At 42.4% G+C, this 22171-nt stretch overlaps 11 non-coding genes across 11 annotated transcripts; all 11 read right to left on the bottom strand.

Moving 5' to 3' along the window:
* Positions 1-1127: 1127 nt before the first annotated feature.
* LOC144793179 (U4 spliceosomal RNA) lies at positions 1128-1268 on the bottom strand. The gene has a single exon (XR_013602828.1). It is a non-coding gene; the product is annotated as a U4 spliceosomal RNA (small nuclear RNA).
* Positions 1269-3198: 1930 nt separating this feature from the next.
* LOC144793140 (U4 spliceosomal RNA) lies at positions 3199-3339 on the bottom strand. Its single transcript, XR_013602799.1, has one exon. It is a non-coding gene; the product is annotated as a U4 spliceosomal RNA (small nuclear RNA).
* A 1929-nt stretch (positions 3340-5268) lies between these two features.
* LOC144793161 (U4 spliceosomal RNA) lies at positions 5269-5409 on the bottom strand. Its single transcript, XR_013602816.1, has one exon. It is a non-coding gene; the product is annotated as a U4 spliceosomal RNA (small nuclear RNA).
* Positions 5410-7337: 1928 nt separating this feature from the next.
* On the bottom strand, positions 7338-7477 carry LOC144793835 (U4 spliceosomal RNA). The gene has a single exon (XR_013603296.1). It is a non-coding gene; the product is annotated as a U4 spliceosomal RNA (small nuclear RNA).
* Positions 7478-9407: 1930 nt separating this feature from the next.
* On the bottom strand, positions 9408-9548 carry LOC144793138 (U4 spliceosomal RNA). Its single transcript, XR_013602797.1, has one exon. It is a non-coding gene; the product is annotated as a U4 spliceosomal RNA (small nuclear RNA).
* A 1929-nt stretch (positions 9549-11477) lies between these two features.
* LOC144793183 (U4 spliceosomal RNA) lies at positions 11478-11618 on the bottom strand. Its single transcript, XR_013602830.1, has one exon. It is a non-coding gene; the product is annotated as a U4 spliceosomal RNA (small nuclear RNA).
* Positions 11619-13547: 1929 nt separating this feature from the next.
* LOC144793051 (U4 spliceosomal RNA) lies at positions 13548-13687 on the bottom strand. Its single transcript, XR_013602721.1, has one exon. It is a non-coding gene; the product is annotated as a U4 spliceosomal RNA (small nuclear RNA).
* Positions 13688-15616: 1929 nt separating this feature from the next.
* LOC144793157 (U4 spliceosomal RNA) lies at positions 15617-15757 on the bottom strand. The gene has a single exon (XR_013602813.1). It is a non-coding gene; the product is annotated as a U4 spliceosomal RNA (small nuclear RNA).
* Positions 15758-17685: 1928 nt separating this feature from the next.
* Positions 17686-17825, bottom strand: LOC144793931 (U4 spliceosomal RNA). Its single transcript, XR_013603379.1, has one exon. It is a non-coding gene; the product is annotated as a U4 spliceosomal RNA (small nuclear RNA).
* A 1929-nt stretch (positions 17826-19754) lies between these two features.
* LOC144793149 (U4 spliceosomal RNA) lies at positions 19755-19894 on the bottom strand. The gene has a single exon (XR_013602806.1). It is a non-coding gene; the product is annotated as a U4 spliceosomal RNA (small nuclear RNA).
* Positions 19895-21821: 1927 nt separating this feature from the next.
* Positions 21822-21961, bottom strand: LOC144793768 (U4 spliceosomal RNA). Its single transcript, XR_013603236.1, has one exon. It is a non-coding gene; the product is annotated as a U4 spliceosomal RNA (small nuclear RNA).
* Between the last annotated feature and the right edge of the window lie 210 nt (positions 21962-22171).

Genomic DNA, 22171 nt, shown 5'->3' with positions numbered 1-22171 from the left:
TGCAGGCGTAGGGATTTTGACACAGTGAAGGCGTAGAGTGATGTAGTGAAATCTTGTAGATTTCAGTGCGTCAGTTCTAGAAGGCTTTTAGCGTGGGAACGCCCACCCTGCATACATTATACCTGACGCAGGGATAATGTGATGCGGGACTTTACAATGTGACACATCTCCCTAGATGCGTCACATTGTAAATGGGCCGCAACATTTACGCCGCAGCTGCGTCACAATACAGATTTTTATACTTGCCCTATATAAGGCTGTGTGTACGTTGTGTGTCTCCGTCTGCATGCAGCATACAAATGTGCCAGATCTGGTAGCCCAGTTGGGCTGATGCAGCCATGCAAGAGCTCTTTGCCTGACCTCATTGTCACCGATTCAAATCAGGGAGGATCCATGCAGTCTTTCAAGGCTCTCAGGTGAAAAAATGGGCCCTAGAGCAAGGAAGAAAATAGGCCCCCTTGTTGAAGTTTGGATTATAAAATACCGCAATAATCAGGGTTCAGTGCGTCCCGCAGGTCTGTGGGCGCCAGTGCAACTGCACCTGCTGCACCAACAGAAGCTACGCCCCTGTCATAGAGCTGGGTAACATCAATTACTCAGTGCCACAAAGAGCATTAGAAATAAACTTTACATAATGTCAAACGGCAAAAACAAGAGCTTTGTCAGTTCTTGGTCTGTTTCAAACACTCCATACAATCTGTATGAACCCTCTCCACATTTTCCTACTGATAACAAACGCCTTCGCTCCCAGAAAAAAACTTTCTGGGCGGTTAGTGCACATTTGAATGGGAGATGAGACCTCGGAAGAGCCCAGCCCTGCGCCGGACTGCGAGTCACCTCAGAGAGCAGAAACAAAGCCTGTCCTCTGCCCATCACTGACCCAAGCGAATCTGTGGAGCAAAGATGAGAACAAAGAGGAAGAAATAAAAGAATTACGAAAACTCATCAAGGAAAATAAATCCCTATATTACTGCTGTATTTAAAAAGCTGAGAAAACAAAAGAGAACGTAAAGAGTAAACTGAAGCCAAATATGGTCACCGTTTTGTCCTTGTCACAGATCACAAATCTGCAAGAAAATTGCATTGCAAAATAAACCATCTTATTTTTTTAATAACATATTCTCCAGTCTCCGAAGAGACTGTCAAAAACTTGCCATTTCGACTATATTTCAAGTCTTCATGACGGGGTATTGGGTAAAGTTTGTAAAAAGCAATAATCACGCCTCGTTTAAACCTCATTGGCTACAATACTACCACTGCGCAACGCTAAACAATTTAGTGTGAATTTCATGCACACTTGCCCTAGTACCTCATGTTACAAAGAACATGATTCCTTTTCAAAAGATGTTATCTGTTTATGCATAACTACTCCTCCACTGCTTCTGATAGGCAATGTAAGACATATAATGGTGTTGTTTTACTAATTTCTATCAGCTCTCTGCCCCAAACAGTCGATAGCCACACGCAGAGCATTATGGGAAATTGTATGCTAAATAGCTGTCCAGGTAAGCAGCACCCTCCCAAGTTATGGATTTGATGCTCAGGCAGATATACCTTCACACAAAGATGAGATCTAGGCTGCTAACCATGGGTTGTGGAAAATATAAGAAGCACAAATTCATAATAGCATCCTCATAGGTCCCACTGTCTTCAAATGTTTACTAGAGAAGGAACGGCAATCAATTTAAAGGAAACTAAATTATAGATACATTTTTCCATATTCCATAATGCACGTCTGCCATTTCATGGCACTACATAGTTGCATTTGCTGCATTTCATTTTTAGCTTTAGGAGGTACAATATACTGGTTTCCTGGTTTTCAAAACATTTTAGGGGAAGATTCACAAGGACCTGACGCAACTGCATGGATGCATAAGTTTCCTTGAGTCAGTGCTGAATGTCCTTGTGCCACGATGAATGTGCTGTATTTACAATACAGCGCTCCATTGCGCAAGAATTAACAGATGCTTCAGAAATTCTGATGCATCTGTTGGCACAAAAGTGACGCATTGCTGGAAATGCTCATGAAAGTGACGCAAAAAGCCCTGAGTCATAACTTATGCCTGGTCTGTGCAGGCGTAGGGATTTTGACACAGTGAAGGCGTAGAGTGATGTAGTGAAATCTTGTAGATTTCAGTGCGTCAGTTCTAGAAGCCTTTTAGCGTGGGAACGCCCACCCTGCATACATTATACCTGACGCAGGTATAATATGATGCGGGACTTTACAATGTGACACATCTCCCTAGATGCGTCAAATTGTAAATGGGCGGCAACATTTATGCCGCAGCTGCGTCACAATACAGATTTTTTTACTTGCCCTATATATGGCTGTGTGTACGTTGTGTGTCTCCGTCTGCATGCAGCATACAAATGTGCCAGATCTGGTAGCCCAGTTTGGCTGATGCAGCCACACAAGAGCTCTGTGCCTGACCTCATTGTCACCAATTCAAATCAGAGAGGATCCATGCAGTCTTTCAAGGCTCTCCGGTGAAAAAATGGGCCCTAGAGCAAGGAAGAAAATAGGCCCCCTTGTTGAAGTTTGGAATATAAAATACCGCAATAATCAGGGTTCAGTGGGTCCCGCAGGTCTGTGGGCGCCAGTGCAACTGCACCTGCTGCACCAACAGAAGCTACGCCCCTGTCATAGAGCTGGGTAACATCAATTACTCAGTGCCACAAAGAGCATTAGAAATAAACTTTACATAATGTCAAACGGCAAAAACAAGAGCTTTGTCAGTTCTTGGTCTGTTTCAAACACTCCATACAATCTGTATGAACCCTCTCCACATTTTCCTACTGATAACAAACGCCTTCGCTCCCAGAAAAAAACTTTCTGGGCGGTTAGTGCACATTTGAATGGGAGATGAGACCTCGGAAGAGCCCAGCCCTGCGCCGGACTGCGAGTCACCTCAGAGAGCAGAAACAAAGCCTGTCCTCTGCCCATCACTGACCCAAGCGAATCTGTGGAGCAAAGATGAGAACAAAGAGGAAGAAATAAAAGAATTACGAAAACTCATCAAGGAAAATAAATCCCTATATTACTGCTGTATTTAAAAAGCTGAGAAAACAAAAGAGAACGTAAAGAGTAAACTGAAGCCAAATATGGTCACCGTTTTGTCCTTGTCACAGATCACAAATCTGCAAGAAAATTGCATTGCAAAATAAACTATCTTATTTTTTTAATAACATATTCTCCAGTCTCCGAAGAGACTGTCAAAAACTTGCCATTTCGACTATATTTCAAGTCTTCATGACGGGGTATTGGGTAAAGTTTTTAATAAGCAATAATCACGCCTCGTTTAAACCTCATTGGCTACGATACTGCCACTGCGCAAAGCTAAACAATTTAGTGTGAATTTCATGCACACTTGCCCTAGTACCTCATGTTACAAAGAACATGATTCCTTTTCAAAAGATGTTATCTGTTTATGCATAACTACTCCTCCACTGCTTCTGATAGGCAATGTAAGACATATAATGGTGTTGTTTTACTAATTTCTATCAGCTCTCTGCCCCAAACAGTCGATAGCCACACGCAGAGAATTATGGGAAATTGTATGCTAAATAGCTGTCCAGGTAAGCAGCACCCTCCCAAGTTATGGATTTGATGCTCAGGCAGATATACCTTCACACAAAGATGAGATCTAGGCTGCTAACCATGGGTTGTGGAAAATATAAGAAGCACAAATTCATAATAGCATCCTCATAGGTCCCACTGTCTTCAAATGTTTACTAGAGAAGGAACGGCAATCAATTTAAAGGAAAATAAATTATAGATACATTTTTCCATATTCCATAATGCACGTCTGCCATTTCATGGCACTACATAGTTGCATTTACTGCATTTCATTTTTAGCTTTAGGAGGTACAATATACTGGTTTCCTGGTTTTCAAAACATTTTAGGGGAAGATTCACAAGGACCTGACGCAACTGCATGGATGCATAAGTTTCCTTGAGTCAGTGCTGAATGTCCTTGTGCCACGATGAATGTGCTGTATTTACAATACAGCGCTCCATGGCGCAAGAATTAACAGATGCTTCAGAAATTCTGATGCATCTGTTGGCACAAAAGTGACGCATTGCTGGAAATGCTCATGAAAGTGACGCAAAAAGCCCTGAGTCATAACTTATGCCTGGTCTGTGCAGGCGTAGGGATTTTGACACAGTGAAGGCGTAGAGTGATGTAGTGAAATCTTGTAGATTTCAGTGCGTCAGTTCTAGAAGCCTTTTAGCGTGGGAACGCCCACCCTGCATACATTATACCTGACGCAGGTATAATATGATGCGGGACTTTACAATGTGACACATCTCCCTAGATGCGTCAAATTGTAAATGGGCGGCAACATTTACGCCGCAGCTGCGTCACAATACAGATTTTTATATTTGCCCTATATATGGCTGTGTGTACGTTGTGTGTCTCCGTCTGCATGCAGCATACAAATGTGCCAGATCTGGTAGCCCAGTTGGGCTGATGCAGCCACACAAGAGCTCTGTGCCTGACCTCATTGTCACCAATTCAAATCAGAGAGGATCCATGCAGTCTTTCAAGGCTCTCAGGTGAAAAAATGGGCCCTAGAGCAAGGAAGAAAATAGGCCCCCTTGTTGAAGTTTGGAATATAAAATACCGCAATAATCAGGGTTCAGTGGGTCCCGCAGGTCTGTGGGCGCCAGTGCAACTGCACCTGCTGCACCAACAGAAGCTACGCCCCTGTCATAGAGCTGGGTAACATCAATTACTCAGTGCCACAAAGAGCATTAGAAATAAACTTTACATAATGTCAAACGGCAAAAACAAGAGCTTTGTCAGTTCTTGTTCTGTTTCAAACACTCCATACAATCTGTATGAACCCTCTCCACATTTTCCTACTGATAACAAATGCCTTCGCTCCCAGAAAAAAACTTTCTGGGCGGTTAGTGCACATTTGAATGGGAGATGAGACCTCGGAAGAGCCCAGCCCTGCGCCGGACTGCGAGTCACCTCAGAGAGCAGAAACAAAGCCCGTCCTCTGCCCATCACTGACCCAAGCGAATCCGTGGAGCAAAGATGAGAACAAAGGGGAAGAAATAAAAGAATAACGAAAACTCATCAAGGAAAATAAATCCCTAAATTACTGCTGTATTTAAAAAGCTGAGAAAACAAAAGAGAACGTAAAGAGTAAACTGAAGCCAAATATAGTCACCGTTTTGTCCTTGTCACAGATCACAAACCTGCAAGTAAATTGCATTGCAAAATAAACTATCTTATTTTTTAATTACATATTCTCCAGTCTCTGAAGAGACTGTCAAAAACTTGCCATTTCGACTATATTTCAAGTCTTCATGACGGGGTATTGAGTAAAGTTTTTAATAAGCAATAATCACGCCTCGTTTAAACATCATTGGCTACGATACTGCCACTGCGCAAAGCTAAACAATTTAGTGTGAATTTCATGCACACTTGCCCTAGTACCTCATATTACAAAGAACATGATTCCTTTTCAAAAGATGTTATCTGTTTATGCATAACTACTCCTCCACTGCTTCTGATAGGCAATGTAAGACATATAATGGTGTTGTTTTACTAATTTCTATCAGCTCTCTGCCCCAAACTGTCGATAGCCACACGCAGAGAATTATGGGAAATTGTATGCTAAATAGCTGTACAGGTAAGCAGCACCCTCCCAAGTTATGGATTTGATGCTCAGGCAGATATACCTTCACACAAAGATGAGATCTAGGCTGCTAACCATGGGTTGTGGAAAATATAAGAAGCACAAATTCATAATAGCATCCTCATAGGTCCCACTGTCTTCAAATGTTTACTAGAGAAGGAACGGCAATCAATTTAAAGGAAAATAAATTATAGATACATTTTTCCATATTCCATAATGCACGTCTGCCATTTCATGGCACTACATAGTTGCATTTGCTGCATTTCATTTTTAGCTTTAGGAGGTACAATATACTGGTTTCCTGGTTTTCAAAACATTTTAGGGGAAGATTCACAAGGACCTGACGCAACTGCATGGATGCATAAGTTTCCTTGAGTCAGTGCTGAATGTCCTTGTGCCACGATGAATGTGCTGTATTTACAATACAGCGCTCCATGGCGCAAGAATTAACAGATGCTTCAGAAATTCTGACGCATCTGTTGGCACAAAAGTGACGCATTGCTGGAAATGCTCATGAAAGTGACGCAAAAAGCCCTGAGTCATAACTTATGCCTGGTCTGTGCAGGCGTAGCGATTTTGACACAGTGAAGGCGTAGAGTGATGTAGTGAAATCTTGTAGATTTCAGTGCGTCAGTTCTAGAAGGCTTTTAGCGTGGGAACGCCCACCCTGCATACATTATACCTGACGCAGGTATAATGTGATGCGGGACTTTACAATGTGACACATCTCCCTAGATGCGTCACATTGTAAATGGGCCGCAACATTTACGCCGCAGCTGCGTCACAATACAGATTTTTATACTTGCCCTATATATGGCTGTGTGTACGTTGTGTGTCTCCGTCTGCATGCAGCATACAAATGTGCCAGATCTGGTAGCCCAGTTGGGCTGATGCAGCCACACAAGAGCTCTTTGCCTGACCTCATTGTCACCAATTCAAATCAGAGAGGATCCATGCAGTCTTTCAAGGCTCTTAGGTGAAAAAATGGGCCCCAGAGCAAGGAAGAAAATAGGCCCCCTTGTTGAAGTTTGGAATATAAAATACTGCAATAATCAGGGTTCAGTGGGTCCCGCAGGTCTGTGGGCGCCAGTGCAACTGCACCTGCTGCACCAACAGAAGCTATGCCCCTGTCATAGAGCTGGGTAACATCAATTACTCAGTGCCACAAAGAGCATTAGAAATAAACTTTACATAATGTCAAACGGCAAAAACAAGAGCTTTGTCAGTTCTTGTTCTGTTTCAAACACTCCATACAATCTGTATGAACCCTCTCCACATTTTCCTACTGATAACAAATGCCTTCGCTCCCAGAAAAAAACTTTCTGGGCGGTTACTGCACATTTGAATGGGAGATGAGACCTCGGAAGAGCCCAGCCCTGCGCCGGACTGCGAGTCACCTCAGAGAGCAGAAACAAAGCCCGTCCTCTGCCCTTCACTGACCCAAGCGAATCCGTGGAGCAAAGATGAGAACAAAGGGGAAGAAATAAAAGAATAACGAAAACTCATCAAGGAAAATAAATCCCTAAATTACTGCTGTATTTAAAAAGCTGGGAAAAAAAAGAGAACGTAAAGAGTAAACTGAAGCCAAATAGAGTCACCGTTTTGTCCTTGTCACAGATCACAAACCTGCAAGTAAATTGCATTGCAAAATAAACTATCTTATTTTTTAATTACATACTCTCCAGTCACCAAAGAGACTGTCAAAAATTGCCATTTCGACTATATTTCAAGTCTCCATGACGGGGTATTGGGTAAAGTTTTCAATAAGCAATAATCGTGCCTCGGTTAAACCTCATTGGCTACAATACTGCCACTGCGCAAAGCTATACAATTTAGTGTGAATTTCATGCACACTTGCCCTAGTACCTCATGTTACAAAGAACATGATTCCTTTTCAAAAGATGTTATCTGTTTATGCATAACTACTCCTCCACTGCTTCTGATAGGCAATATAAGACATATAATGGTGTTGTTTTACTAATTTCTATCAGCTCTCTGCCTCAAACCGTCGATAGCCACAGGCAGCAAATTATGGGAAATTGTATGCTAAATAGCTGTACAGGTAAGCAGCACCCTCCCAAGTTATGGATTTGATGCTCAGGCAGATATACCTTCACACAAAGATGAGATCTAGGCTGCTAACCATGGGTTGTGGAAAATATAAGAAGCACAAATTCATAATAGCATCCTCATAGGTCCCACTGTCTTCAAATGTTTACTAGAGAAGGAACGGCAATCAATTTAAAGGAAAATAAATTATAGATACATTTTTCCATATTCCATAATGCACGTCTGCCATTTCATGGCACTACATAGTTGCATTTGCTGCATTTCATTTTTAGCTTTAGGAGGTACAATATACTGGTTTCCTGGTTTCCAAAACATTTTAGGGGAAGATTCACAAGGACCTGACGCAACTGCATGGATGCATAAGTTTCCTTGAGTCAGTGCTGAATGTCCTTGTGCCACGATGAATGTGCTGTATTTACAATACAGCGCTCCATGGCGCAAGGATTAACAGATGCGTCAGAAATTCTGACGCATCTGTTGGCACAAAAGTGACGCATTGCTGGAAATGCTCATGAAAGTGACGCAAAAAGCCCTGAGTCATAACTTATGCCTGGTCTGTGCAGGCGTAGGGATTTTGACACAGTGAAGGCGTAGAGTGATGTAGTGAAATCTTGTAGATTTCAGTGCGTCAGTTCTAGAAGGCTTTTAGCGTGGGAACGCCCACCCTGCATACATTATACCTGACGCAGGTATAATGTTATGCGGGACTTTACAATGTGACACATCTCCCTAGATGCGTCACATTGTAAATGGGCCGCAACATTTACGCCGCAGCTGCGTCACAATACAGATTTTTATACTTGCCCTATATAAGGCTGTGTGTACGTTGTGTGTCTCCGTCTGCATGCAGCATACAAATGTGCCAGATCTGGTAGCCCAGTTGGGCTGATGCAGCCATGCAAGAGCTCTTTGCCTGACCTCATTGTCACCGATTCAAATCAGGGAGGATCCATGCAGTCTTTCAAGGCTCTCAGGTGAAAAAATGGGCCCTAGAGCAAGGAAGAAAATAGGCCCCCTTGTTGAAGTTTGGATTATAAAATACCGCAATAATCAGGGTTCAGTGCGTCCCGCAGGTCTGTGGGCGCCAGTGCAACTGCACCTGCTGCACCAACAGAAGCTACGCCCCTGTCATAGAGCTGGGTAACATCAATTACTCAGTGCCACAAAGAGCATTAGAAATAAACTTTACATAATGTCAAACGGCAAAAACAAGAGCTTTGTCAGTTCTTGGTCTGTTTCAAACACTCCATACAATCTGTATGAACCCTCTCCACATTTTCCTACTGATAACAAACGCCTTCGCTCCCAGAAAAAAACTTTCTGGGCGGTTAGTGCACATTTGAATGGGAGATGAGACCTCGGAAGAGCCCAGCCCTGCGCCGGACTGTGAGTCACCTCAGAGAGCAGAAACAAAGCCTGGCCTCTGCCCATCACTGACCCAAGCGAATCTGTGGAGCAAAGATGAGAACAAAGAGGAAGAAATAAAAGAATTACGAAAACTCATCAAGGAAAATAAATCCCTATATTACTGCTGTATTTAAAAAGCTGAGAAAACAAAAGAGAACGTAAAGAGTAAACTGAAGCCAAATATGGTCACCATTTTGTCCTTGTCACAGATCACAAATCTGCAAGAAAATTGCATTGCAAAATAAACTATCTTATTTTTTTAATAACATATTCTCCAGTCTCCGAAGAGACTGTCAAAAACTTGCCATTTCGACTATATTTCAAGTCTTTATGACGGGGTATTGGGTAAAGTTTTTAATAAGCAATAATCACGCCTCGTTTAAACCTCATTGGCTACGATACTGCCACTGCGCAAAGCTAAACAATTTAGTGTGAATTTCATGCACACTTGCCCTAGTACCTCATGTTACAAAGAACATGATTCCTTTTCAAAAGATGTTATCTGTTTATGCATAACTACTCCTCCACTGCTTCTGATAGGCAATGTAAGACATATAATGGTGTTGTTTTACTAATTTCTATCAGCTCTCTGCCCCAAACAGTCGATAGCCACACGCAGAGAATTATGGGAAATTGTATGCTAAATAGCTGTCCAGGTAAGCAGCACCCTCCCAAGTTATGGATTTGATGCTCAGGCAGATATACCTTCACACAAAGATGAGATCTAGGCTGCTAACCATGGGTTGTGGAAAATATAAGAAGCACAAATTCATAATAGCATCCTCATAGGTCCCACTGTCTTCAAATGTTTACTAGAGAAGGAACGGCAATCAATTTAAAGGAAAATAAATTATAGATAAATTTTTCCATATTCCATAATGCACGTCTGCCATTTCATGGCACTACATAGTTGCATTTGCTGCATTTCATTTTTAGCTTTAGGAGGTACAATATACTGGTTTCCTGGTTTTCAAAACATTTTAGGGGAAGATTCACAAGGACCTGACGCAACTGCATGGATGCATAAGTTTCCTTGAGTCAGTGCTGAATGTCCTTGTGCCACGATGAATGTGCTGTATTTACAATACAGCGCTCCATGGCTCAAGGATTAACAGATGCGTCAGAAATTCTGACGCATCTGTTGGCACAAAAGTGACGCATTGCTGGAAATGCTCATGAAAGTGACGCAAAAAGCCCTGAGTCATAACTTATGCCTGGTCTGTGCAGGCATAGGGATTTTGACACAGTGAAGGCGTAGAGTGATGTAGTGAAATCTTGTAGATTTCAGTGCGTCAGTTCTAGAAGGCTTTAAGCGTGGGAACGCCCACCCTGCATACATTATACCTGACGCAGGTATAATGTGATGCGGGACTTTACAATGTGACACATCTCCCTAGATGCGTCACATTGTAAATGGGCCGCAACATTTACGCCGCAGCTGCGTCACAATACAGATTTTTATATTTGCCCTATATATGGCTGTGTGTACGTTGTGTGTCTCCGTCTGCATGCAGCATACAAATGTGCCAGATCTGGTAGCCCAGTTGGGCTGATGCAGCCACACAAGAGCTCTTTGCCTAACCTCATTGTCACCAATTCAAATCAGAGAGGATCCATGCAGTCTTTCAAGGCTCTCAGGTGAAACAATGGGCCCTAGAGCAAGGAAGAAAATAGGCCCCCTTGTTGAAGTTTGGAATATAAAATACCGCAATAATCAGGGTTCAGTGGGTCCCGCAGGTCTGTGGGCGCCAGTGCAACTGCACCTGCTGCACCAACAGAAGCTACGCCCCTGTCATAGAGCTGGGTAACATCAATTACTCAGTGCCACAAAGAGCATTAGAAATAAACTTTACATAATGTCAAACGGCAAAAACAAGAGCTTTGTCAGTTCTTGTTCTGTTTCAAACACTCCATACAATCTGTATGAACCCTCTCCACATTTTCCTACTGATAACAAATGCCTTCGCTCCCAGAAAAAAACTTTCTGGGCGGTTAGTGCACATTTGAATGGGAGATGAGACCTCGGAAGAGCCCAGCCCTGCGCCGGACTGCGAGTCACCTCAGAGAGCAGAAACAAAGCCCGTCCTCTGCCCATCACTGACCCAAGCGAATCTGTGGAGCAAAGATGAGAACAAAGGGGAAGAAATAAAAGAATAACAAAAACTCATCAAGGAAAATAAATCCCTAAATTACTGCTGTATTTAAAAAGCAGAGAAAACAAAAGAGAACGTAAAGAGTAAACTGAAGCCAAATATAGTCACCGTTTTGTCCTTGTCACAGATCACAAACCTGCAAGTAAATTGCATTGCAAACTAAACTATCTTGTTTTTTAATTACATATTCTCCAGTCTCCGAAGAGACTGTCAAAAACTTGCCATTTCGACTATAGTTCAAGTCTTCATGACGGGGTATTGGGTAAAGTTTTTAATAAACAATAATCACGCCTCGTTTAAACCTCATTTGCTACGATACTGCCACTGCGCAAAAAATAACAATTTAGTGTGAATTTCATGCACACTTTCCCTAGTACCTCATGTTACAAAGAACATGATTCCTTTTCAAAAGATGTTATCTGTTTATGCATAACTACTCCTCCACTGCTTCTGATAGGCAATGTAAGACATATAATGGTGTTGTTTTACTAATTTCTATCAGCTCTCTGCCCCAAACCGTCGATAGCCACATGCAGGGAATTATGGGAAATTGTATGCTAAATAGCTGTACAGGTAAGCAGCACCCTCCCAAGTTATGGATTTGATGCTCAGGCAGATATACCTTCACACAAAGATGAGATCTAGGCTGCTAACCATGGGTTGTGGAAAATATAAGAAGCACAAATTCATAATAGCATCCTCATAGGTCCCACTGTCTTCAAATGTTTACTAGAGAAGGAACGGCAATCAATTTAAAGGAAAATAAATTATAGATACATTTTTCCATATTCCATAATGCACGTCTGCCATTTCATGGCACTACATAGTTGCATTTGCTGCATTTCATTTTTAGCTTTAGGAGGTACAATATACTGGTTTCCTGGTTTTCAAAACATTTTAGGGGAAGATTCACAAGGACCTGACGCAACTGCATGGATGCATAAGTTTCCTTGAGTCAGTGCTGAATGTCCTTGTGCCACGATGAATGTGCTGTATTTACAATACAGCGCTCCATGGCGCAAGAATTAACAGATGCGTCAGAAATTCTGACGCATCTGTTGGCACAAAAGTGACGCATTGCTGGAAATGCTCATGAAAGTGACGCAAAAAGCCCTGAGTCATAACTTATGCCTGGTCTGTGCAGGCGTAGGGATTTTGACACAGTGAAGGCGTAGAGTGATGTAGTGAAATCTTGTAGATTTCAGTGCGTCAGTTCTAGAAGGCTTTTAGCGTGGGAACGCCCACCCTGCATACATTATACCTGACGCAGGTATAATATGATGCGGGACTTTACAATGTGACACATCTCCCTAGATGCGTCACATTGTAAATGGGCGGTAACATTTATGCCGCAGCTGCGTCACAATACAGATTTTTATACTTGCCCTATATATGGCTGTGTGTACGTTGTGTGTCTCCGTCTGCATGCAGCATACAAATGTGCCAGATCTGGTAGCCCAGTTGGGCTGATGCAGCCACACAAGGGCTCTGTGCCTGACCTCATTGTCACCAATTCAAATCAGAGAGGATCCATGCAGTCTTTCAAGGCTCTCAGGTGAAAAAATGGGCCCTAGAGCAAGGAAGAAAATAGGCCCCCTTGTTGAAGTTTGGAATATAAAATACCGCAATAATCAGGGTTCAGTGGGTCCCGCAGGTCTGTGGGCACCAGTGCAACTGCACCTGCTGCACCAACAGAAGCTACGCCCCTGTCATAGAGCTGGGTAACATCAATTACTCAGTGCCACAAAGAGCATTAGAAATAAACTTTACATAATGTCAAACGGCAAAAACAAGAGCTTTGTCAGTTCTTGTTCTGTTTCAAACACTCCATACAATCTGTATGAACCCTCTCCACATTTTCCTACTGATAACAAACGCCTTCGCTCCCAGAAAAAAAGTTTCTGGGCGGTTAGTGCACATTTGAATGGGAGATGAGACCTCGGAAGAGCCCAGCCCTGCGCCGGACTGCGAGTCACCTCAGAGAGCAGAAACAAAGCCCGTCCTCTGCCCATCACTGACCCAAGCGAATCCGTGGAGCAAAGATGAGAACAAAGGGGAAGAAATAAAAGAATAAGGAAAACTCATCAAGGAAAATAAATCCCTAAATTACTGCTGTATTTAAAAAGCTGAGAAAACAAAAGAGAACGTAAAGAGTAAACTGAAGCCAAATAGAGTCACCGTTTTGTCCTTGTCACAGATCACAAACCTGCAAGTAAATTGCATTGCAAAATAAACTATCTTGTTTTTTAATTACATATTCTCCAGTCTCCGAAGAGACTGTAAAAAATTGCCATTTCGGCTATATTTCAAGTCTCCATGACGGGGTATTGGGTAAAGTTTTCAATAAGCAATAATCGCGCCTCCGTTAAACCTCATTGGCTACGATACTGCCACTGCGCAAAGCTAAACAATTTAGTGTGAATTTCATGCACACTTGCCCTAGTACCTCATGTTACAAAGAACATGATTCCTTTTCAAAAGATGTTATCTGTTTATGCATAACTACTCCTCCACTGCTTCTGATAGGCAATATAAGACATATAATGGTGTTGTTTTACTAATTTCTATCAGCTCTCTGCCTCAAACCGTCGATAGCCACAGGCAGCGAATTATGGGAAATTGTATGCTAAATAGCTGTACAGGTAAGCAGCACCCTCCCAAGTTATGGATTTGATGCTCAGGCAGATATACCTTCACACAAAGATGAGATCTAGGCTGCTAACCATGGGTTGTGGAAAATATAAGAAGCACAAATTCATAATAGCATCCTCATAGGTCCCACTGTCTTCAAATGTTTACTAGAGAAGGAACGGCAATCAATTTAAAGGAAAATAAATTATAGATACATTTTTCCATATTCCATAATGCACGTCTGCCATTTCATGGCACTACATAGTTGCATTTGCTGCATTTCATTTTTAGCTTTAGGAGGTACAATATACTGGTTTCCTGGTTTTCAAAACATTTTAGGGGAATATTCACAAGGACCTGACGCAACTGCATGGATGCATAAGTTTCCTTGAGTCAGTGCTGAATGTCCTTGTGCCACGATGAATGTGCTGTATTTACAATACAGCGCTCCATGGCGCAAGGATTAACAGATGCGTCAGAAATTCTGACGCATCTGTTGGCACAAAAGTGACGCATTGCTGGAAATGCTCATGAAAGTGACGCAAAAAGCCCTGAGTCATAACTTATGCCTGGTCTGTGCAGGCGTAGGGATTTTGACACAGTGAAGGCGTAGAGTGATGTAGTGAAATCTTGTAGATTTCAGTGCGTCAGTTCTAGAAGGCTTTAAGCGTGGGAACGCCCACCCTGCATACATTATACCTGACGCAGGTATAATGTGATGCGGGACTTTACAATGTGACACATCTCCCTAGATGCATCACATTGTAAATGGGCCGCAACATTTACGCCGCAGCTGCGTCACAATACAGATTTTTATATTTGCCCTATATATGGCTGTGTGTACGTTGTGTGTCTCCATCTGCATGCAGCATACAAATGTGCCAGATCTGGTAGCCCAGTTGGGCTGATGCAGCCACACAAGAGCTCTTTGCCTAACCTCATTGTCACCAATTCAAATCAGAGAGGATCCATGCAGTCTTTCAAGGCTCTCAGGTGAAACAATGGGCCCTAGAGCAAGGAAGAAAATAGGCCCCCTTATTGAAGTTTGGAATATAAAATACCGCAATAATCAGGGTTCAGTGGGTCCCGCAGGTCTGTGGGCGCCAGTGCAACTGCACCTGCTGCACCAACAGAAGCTACGCCCCTGTCATAGAGCTGGGTAACATCAATTACTCAGTGCCACAAAGAGCATTAGAAATAAACTTTACATAATGTCAAACGGCAAAAACAAGAGCTTTGTCAGTTCTTGTTCTGTTTCAAACACTCCATACAATCTGTATGAACCCTCTCCACATTTTCCTACTGATAACAAATGCCTTCGCTCCCAGAAAAAAACTTTCTGGGCGGTTAGTGCACATTTGAATGGGAGATGAGACCTCGGAAGAGCCCAGCCATGCGCCGGACTGCGAGTCACCTCAGAGAGCAGAAACAAAGCCCGTCCTCTGCCCATCACTGACCCAAGCGAATCCGTGGAGCAAAGATGAGAACAAAGGGGAAGAAATAAAATAATAACGAAAACTCATCAAGGAAAATAAATCCCTAAATTACTGCTGTATTTAAAAAGCTGAGAAAACAAAAGAGAACGTAAAGAGTAAACTGAAGCCAAATATAGTCACCGTTTTGTCCTTGTCACAGATCACAAACCTGCAAGTAAATTGCATTGCAAACTAAACTATCTTATTTTTTAATTACATATTCTCCAGTCTCCGAAGAGACTGTCAAAAACTTGTTATTTCGACTATAGTTCAAGTCTTCATGACGGGGTATTGGATACAGTTTTTAATAAGCAATAATCACGCCTCGTTTAAACCTCATTGGCTACGATACTGCCACTGCACAAAGCTAAACAATTTAGTGTGAATTTCATGCACACTTGCCCTAGTACCTCATGTTACAAAGAACATGATTCCTTTTCAAAAGATGTTATCTGTTTATGCATAACTACTCCTCCACTGCTTCTGATAGGCAATGTAAGACATATAATGGTGTTGTTTTACTAATTTCTATCAGCTCTCTGTCCCAAACCGTCGATAGCCACATGCAGGGAATTATGGGAAATTGTATGCTAAATAGCTGTACAGGTAAGCAGCACCCTCCCAAGTTATGGATTTGATGCTCAGGCAGATATACCTTCACACAAAGATGAGATCTAGGCTGCTAACCATGGGTTGTGGAAAATATAAGAAGCACAAATTCATAATAGCATCCTCATAGGTCCCACTGTCTTCAAATGTTTACTAGAGAAGGAACGGCAATCAATTTAAAGGAAAATAAATTATAGATAAATTTTTCCATATTCCATAATGCACGTCTGCCATTTCATGGCACTACATAGTTGCATTTGCTGAATTTCATTTTTAGCTTTAGGAGGTACAATATACTGGTTTCCTGGTTTTCAAAACATTTTAGGGGAAGATTCACAAGGACCTGACGCAACTGCATGGATGCATAAGTTTCCTTGAGTCAGTGCTGAATGTCCTTGTGCCACGATGAATGTGCTGTATTTACAATACAGCGCTCCATGGCGCAAGAATTAACAGATGCGTCAGAACTTCTGACGCATCTGTTGGCACAAAAGTGACGCATTGCTGGAAATGCTCATGAAAGTGACGCAAAAAGCCCTGAGTCATAACTTATGCCTGGTCTGTGCAGGCGTAGGGATTTTGACACAGTGAAGGCGTAGAGTGATGTAGTGAAATCTTGTAGATTTCAGTGCGTCAGTTCTAGAAGGCTTTTAGCGTGGGAACGCCCACCCTGCATACATTATACCTGACGCAGGTATAATATGATGCGGGACTTTACAATGTGACACATCTCCCTAGATGCGTCACATTGTAAATGGGCCGCAAAATTTATGCCGCAGCTGCGTCACAATACAGATTTTTATACTTGCCTATATATGGCTGTGTGTACGTTGTGTGTCTCCGTCTGCATGCAGCATACAAATGTGCCAGATCTGGTAGCCCAGTTGGGCTGATGCAGCCACACAAGAGCTCTTTGCCTGACCTCATTGTCACCAATTCAAATCAGAGAGGATCCATGCAGTCTTTCAAGGCTCTCAGGTGAAAAAATGGGCCCTAGAGCAAGGAAGAAAATAGGCCCCCTTGTTGAAGTTTGGAATATAAAATACCGCAATAATCAGGGTTCAGTGGGTCCCGCAGGTCTGTGGGCGCCAGTGCAACTGCACCTGCTGCACCAACAGAAGCTACGCCCCTGTCATAGAGCTGGGTAACATCAATTACTCAGTGCCACAAAGAGCATTAGAAATAAACTTTACATAATGTCAAACGGCAAAAACAAGAGCTTTGTCAGTTCTTGTTCTGTTTCAAACACTCCATACAATCTGTATGAACCCTCTCCACATTTTCCTACTGATAACAAATGCCTTCGCTCCCAGAAAAAAACTTTCTGGGCGGTTAGTGCACATTTGAATGGGAGATGAGACCTCGGAAGAGCCCAGCCCTGCGCCGGACTGCGAGTCACCTCAGAGAGCAGAAACAAAGCCCGTCCTCTGCCCATCACTGACCCAAGCGAATCCGTGGAGCAAAGATGAGAACAAAGGGGAAGAAATAAAAGAATAACGAAAACTCATCAAGGAAAATAAATCCGTAAATTACTGCTGTATTTAAAAAGCTGAGAAAACAAAAGAGAACGTAAAGAGTAAACTGAAGCCAAATAGAGTCACCGTTTTGTCCTTGTCACAGATCACAAACCTGCAAGTAAATTGCATTGCAAAATAAACTATCTTATTTTTTAATTACATATTCTCCAGTCTCCGAAGAGACTGTCAATAATTGCCATTTCGACTATATTTCAAGTCTCCATGACGGGGTATTGGGTAAAGTTTTCAATAAGCAATAATCGCGCCTCGGTTAAACCTCATTGGCTACGATACTGCCACTGTGCAAAGCTAAACAATTTAGTGTGAATTTCATGCACACTTGCCCTAGTACCTCATGTTACAAAGAACATGATTCCTTTTCAAAAGATGTTATCTGTTTATGCATAACTACTCCTCCACTGCTTCTGATAGGCAATATAAGACATATAATGGTGTTGTTTTACTAATTTCTATCAGCTCTCTGCCTCAAACCGTCGATAGCCACAGGCAGCGAATTATGGGAAATTGTATGCTAAATAGCTGTACAGGTAAGCAGCACCCTCCCAAGTTATGGATTTGATGCTCAGGCAGATATACCTTCACACAAAGATGAGATCTAGCCTTCTAACCATGGGTTGTGGAAAATATAAGAAGCACAAATTCATAATAGCATTCTCATAGGTCCCACTGTCTTCAAATGTTTACTAGAGAAGGAACGGCAATCAATTTAAAGGAAAATAAATTATAGATACATTTTTCCATATTCCATAATGCACGTCTGCCATTTCATGGCACTACATAGTTGCATTTGCTGAATTTCATTTTTAGCTTTAGGAGGTACAATATACTGGTTTCCTGGTTTTCAAAACATTTTAGAGGAATATTCACAAGGACCTGACGCAACTGCATGGATGCATAAGTTTCCTTGAGTCAGTGCTGAATGTCCTTGTGCCACGATGAATGTGCTGTATTTACAATACAGCGCTCCATGGCTCAAGGATTAACAGATGCGTCAGAAATTCTGACGCATCTGTTGGCACAAAAGTGACGCATTGCTGGAAATGCTCATGAAAGTGACGCAAAAAGCCCTGAGTCATAACTTATGCCTGGTCTGTGCAGGCGTAGGGATTTTGACACAGTGAAGGCGTAGAGTGATGTAGTGAAATCTTGTAGATTTCAGTGCGTCAGTTCTAGAAGGCTTTAAGCGTGGGAACGCCCACCCTGCATACATTATACCTGACGCAGGTATAATGTGATTCGGGACTTTACAATGTGACACATCTCCCTAGATGCGTCACATTGTAAATGGGCCACAACATTTACGCCGCAGCTGCGTCACAATACAGATTTTTATATTTGCCCTATATATGGCTGTGTGTACGTTGTGTGTCTCCGTCTGCATGCAGCATACAAATGTGCCAGATCTGGTAGCCCAGTTGGGCTGATGCAGCCACACAAGAGCTCTTTGCCTAACCTCATTGTCACCAATTCAAATCAGAGAGGATCCATGCAGTCTTTCAAGGCTCTCAGGTGAAACAATGGGCCCTAGAGCAAGGAAGAAAATAGGCCCCCTTGTTGAAGTTTGGAATATAAAATACCGCAATAATCAGGGTTCAGTGGGTCCCGCAGGTCTGTGGGCGCCAGTGCAACTGCACCTGCTGCACCAACAGAAGCTACGCCCCTGTCATAGAGCTGGGTAACATCAATTACTCAGTGCCACAAAGAGCATTAGAAATAAACTTTACATATTGTCAAACGGCAAAAACAAGAGCTTTGTCAGTTCTTGTTCTGTTTCAAACACTCCATACAATCTGTATGAACCCTCTCCACATTTTCCTACTGATAACAAATGCCTTCGCTCCCAGAAAAAAACTTTCTGGGCGGTTAGTGCACATTTGAATGGGAGATGAGACCTCGGAAGAGCCCAGCCCTGCGCCGGACTGCGAGTCACCTCAGAGAGCAGAAACAAAGCCCGTCCTCTGCCCATCACTGACCCAAGCGAATCCGTGGAGCAAAGATGAGAACAAAGTGGAAGAAATAAAAGAATAACAAAAACTCATCAAGGAAAATAAATCCCTAAATTACTGCTGTATTTAAAAAGCAGAGAAAACAAAAGAGAACGTAAAGAGTAAACTGAAGCCAAATATAGTCACCGTTTTGTCCTTGTCACAGATCACAAACCTGCAAGTAAATTGCATTGCAAACTAAACTATCTTGTTTTTTAATTACATATTCTCCAGTCTCCGAAGAGACTGTCAATAATTGCCATTTCGACTATATTTCAAGTCTACATGACAGGGTATTGGGTAAAGTTTTCAATAAGCAATGATCACGCCTCGTTTAAACCTCATTTGCTACAATACTGCCACTGCGCAAAGCTAAACAATTTAGTGTGAATTTCATGCACACTTGCCCTAGTACCTCATGTTACAAAGAACATGATTCCTTTTCAAAAGATGTTATCTGTTTATGCATAACTACTCCTCCACTGCTTCTGATAGGCAATGTAAGACATATAATGGTGTTGTTTTACTAATTTCTATCAGCTCTCTGCCCCAAACCGTCGATAGCCACACGCAGGGAATTATGGGCAATTGTATGCTAAATAGCTGTACAGGTAAGCAGCACCCTCCCAAGTTATGGATTTGATGCTCAGGCAGATATACCTTCACACAAAGATGAGATCTAGGCTGCTAACCATGGGTTGTGGAAAATATAAGAAGCACAAATTCATAATAGCATCCTCATAGGTCCCACTGTCTTCAAATGTTTACTAGAGAAGGAACGGCAATCAATTTAAAGGAAAATAAATTATAGATACATTTTTCCATATTCCATAATGCACGTCTGCCATTTCATGGCACTACATAGTTGCATTTGCTGCATTTCATTTTTAGCTTTAGGAGGTACAATATACTGGTTTCCTGGTTTTCAAAACATTTTAGGGGAAGATTCACAAGGACCTGACGCAACTGCATGGATGCATAAGTTTCCTTGAGTCAGTGCTGAATGTCCTTGTGCCACGATGAATGTGCTGTATTTACAATACAGCGCTCCATGGCGCAAGAATTAACAGATGCGTCAGAAATTCTGACGCATCTGTTGGCACAAAAGTGACGCATTGCTGGAAATGCTCATGAAAGTGACGCAAAAAGCCCTGAGTCATAACTTATGCCTGGTCTGTGCAGGCGTAGGGATTTTGACACAGTGAAGGCGTAGAGTGATGTAGTGAAATCTTGTAGATTTCAGTGCGTCAGTTCTAGAAGACTTTTAGCGTGGGAACGCCCACCCTGCATACATTATACCTGACGCAGGTATATTATGATGCGGGACTTTACAATGTGACACATCTCCCTAGATGCGTCACATTGTAAATGGGCGGCAACATTTATGCCGCAGCTGCGTCACAATACAGATTTTTATACTTGCCCTATATATGGCTGTGTGTACGTTGTGTGTCTCCGTCTGCATGCAGCATACAAATGTGCCAGATCTGGTAGCCCAGTTGGGCTGATGCAGCCACACAAGGGCTCTGTGCCTGACCTCATTGTCACCAATTCAAATCAGAGAGGATCCATGCAGTCTTTCAAGGCTCTCAGGTGAAAAAATGGGCCCTAGAGCAAGGAAGAAAATAGGCCCCCTTGTTGAAGTTTGGAATATAAAATACCGCAATAATCAGGGTTCAGTGGGTCCCGCAGGTCTGTGGGCGCCAGTGCAACTGCACCTGCTGCACCAACAGAAGCTACGCCCCTGTCATAGAGCTGGGTAACATCAATTACTCAGTGCCACAAAGAGCATTAGAAATAAACTTTACATAATGTCAAACGGCAAAAACAAGAGTTGTCAGTTCTTGTTCTGTTTCAAACACTCCATACAATCTGTATGAACCCTCTCCACATTTTCCTACTGATAACAAACGCCTTCGCTCCCAGAAAAAAACTTTCTGGGCGGTTAGTGCACATTTGAATGGGAGATGAGACCTCGGAAGAGCCCAGCCCTGCGCCGGACTGCGAGTCACCTCAGAGAGCAGAAACAAAGCCCGTCCTCTGCCCATCACTGACCCAAGCAAATCCGTGGAGCAAAGATGAGAACAAAGGGGAAGAAATAAAAGAATAAGGAAAACTCATCAAGGAAAATAAATCCCTAAATTACTGCTGTATTTAAAAAGCTGAGAAAACAAAAGAGAACGTAAAGAGTAAACTGAAGCCTAATAGAGTCACCGTTTTGTCCTTGTCACAGATCACAAACCTGCAAGTAAATTGCATTGCAAAATAAACTATCTTATTTTTTAATTACATATTCTCCAGTCTCCGAAGAGACTGTCAAAAATTGCCATTTCGGCTATATTTCAAGTCTCCATGACGGGGTATTGGGTAAAGTTTTCAATAAGCAATAATCGCGCCTCGGTTAAACCTCATTGGCTACGATACTGCCACTGCGCAAAGCTAAACAATTTAGTGTGAATTTCATGCACACTTGCCCTAGTACCTCATGTTACAAAGAACATGATTCCTTTTCAAAAGATGTTATCTGTTTATGCATAACTACTCCTCTACTGCTTCTGATAGGCAATGTAAGACATATAATGGTGTTGTTTTACTAATTTCTATCAGCTCTCTGCCCCAAACCGTCGATAGCCACACGCAGGGAATTATGG

This window comes from Lissotriton helveticus, chromosome 11, assembly GCF_964261635.1.
Source record: "Lissotriton helveticus chromosome 11, aLisHel1.1, whole genome shotgun sequence".
NCBI classification, from domain to species: Eukaryota; Metazoa; Chordata; class Amphibia; order Caudata; family Salamandridae; genus Lissotriton; species Lissotriton helveticus.
This window is presented reverse-complemented; position numbering and strand designations above follow the sequence as displayed.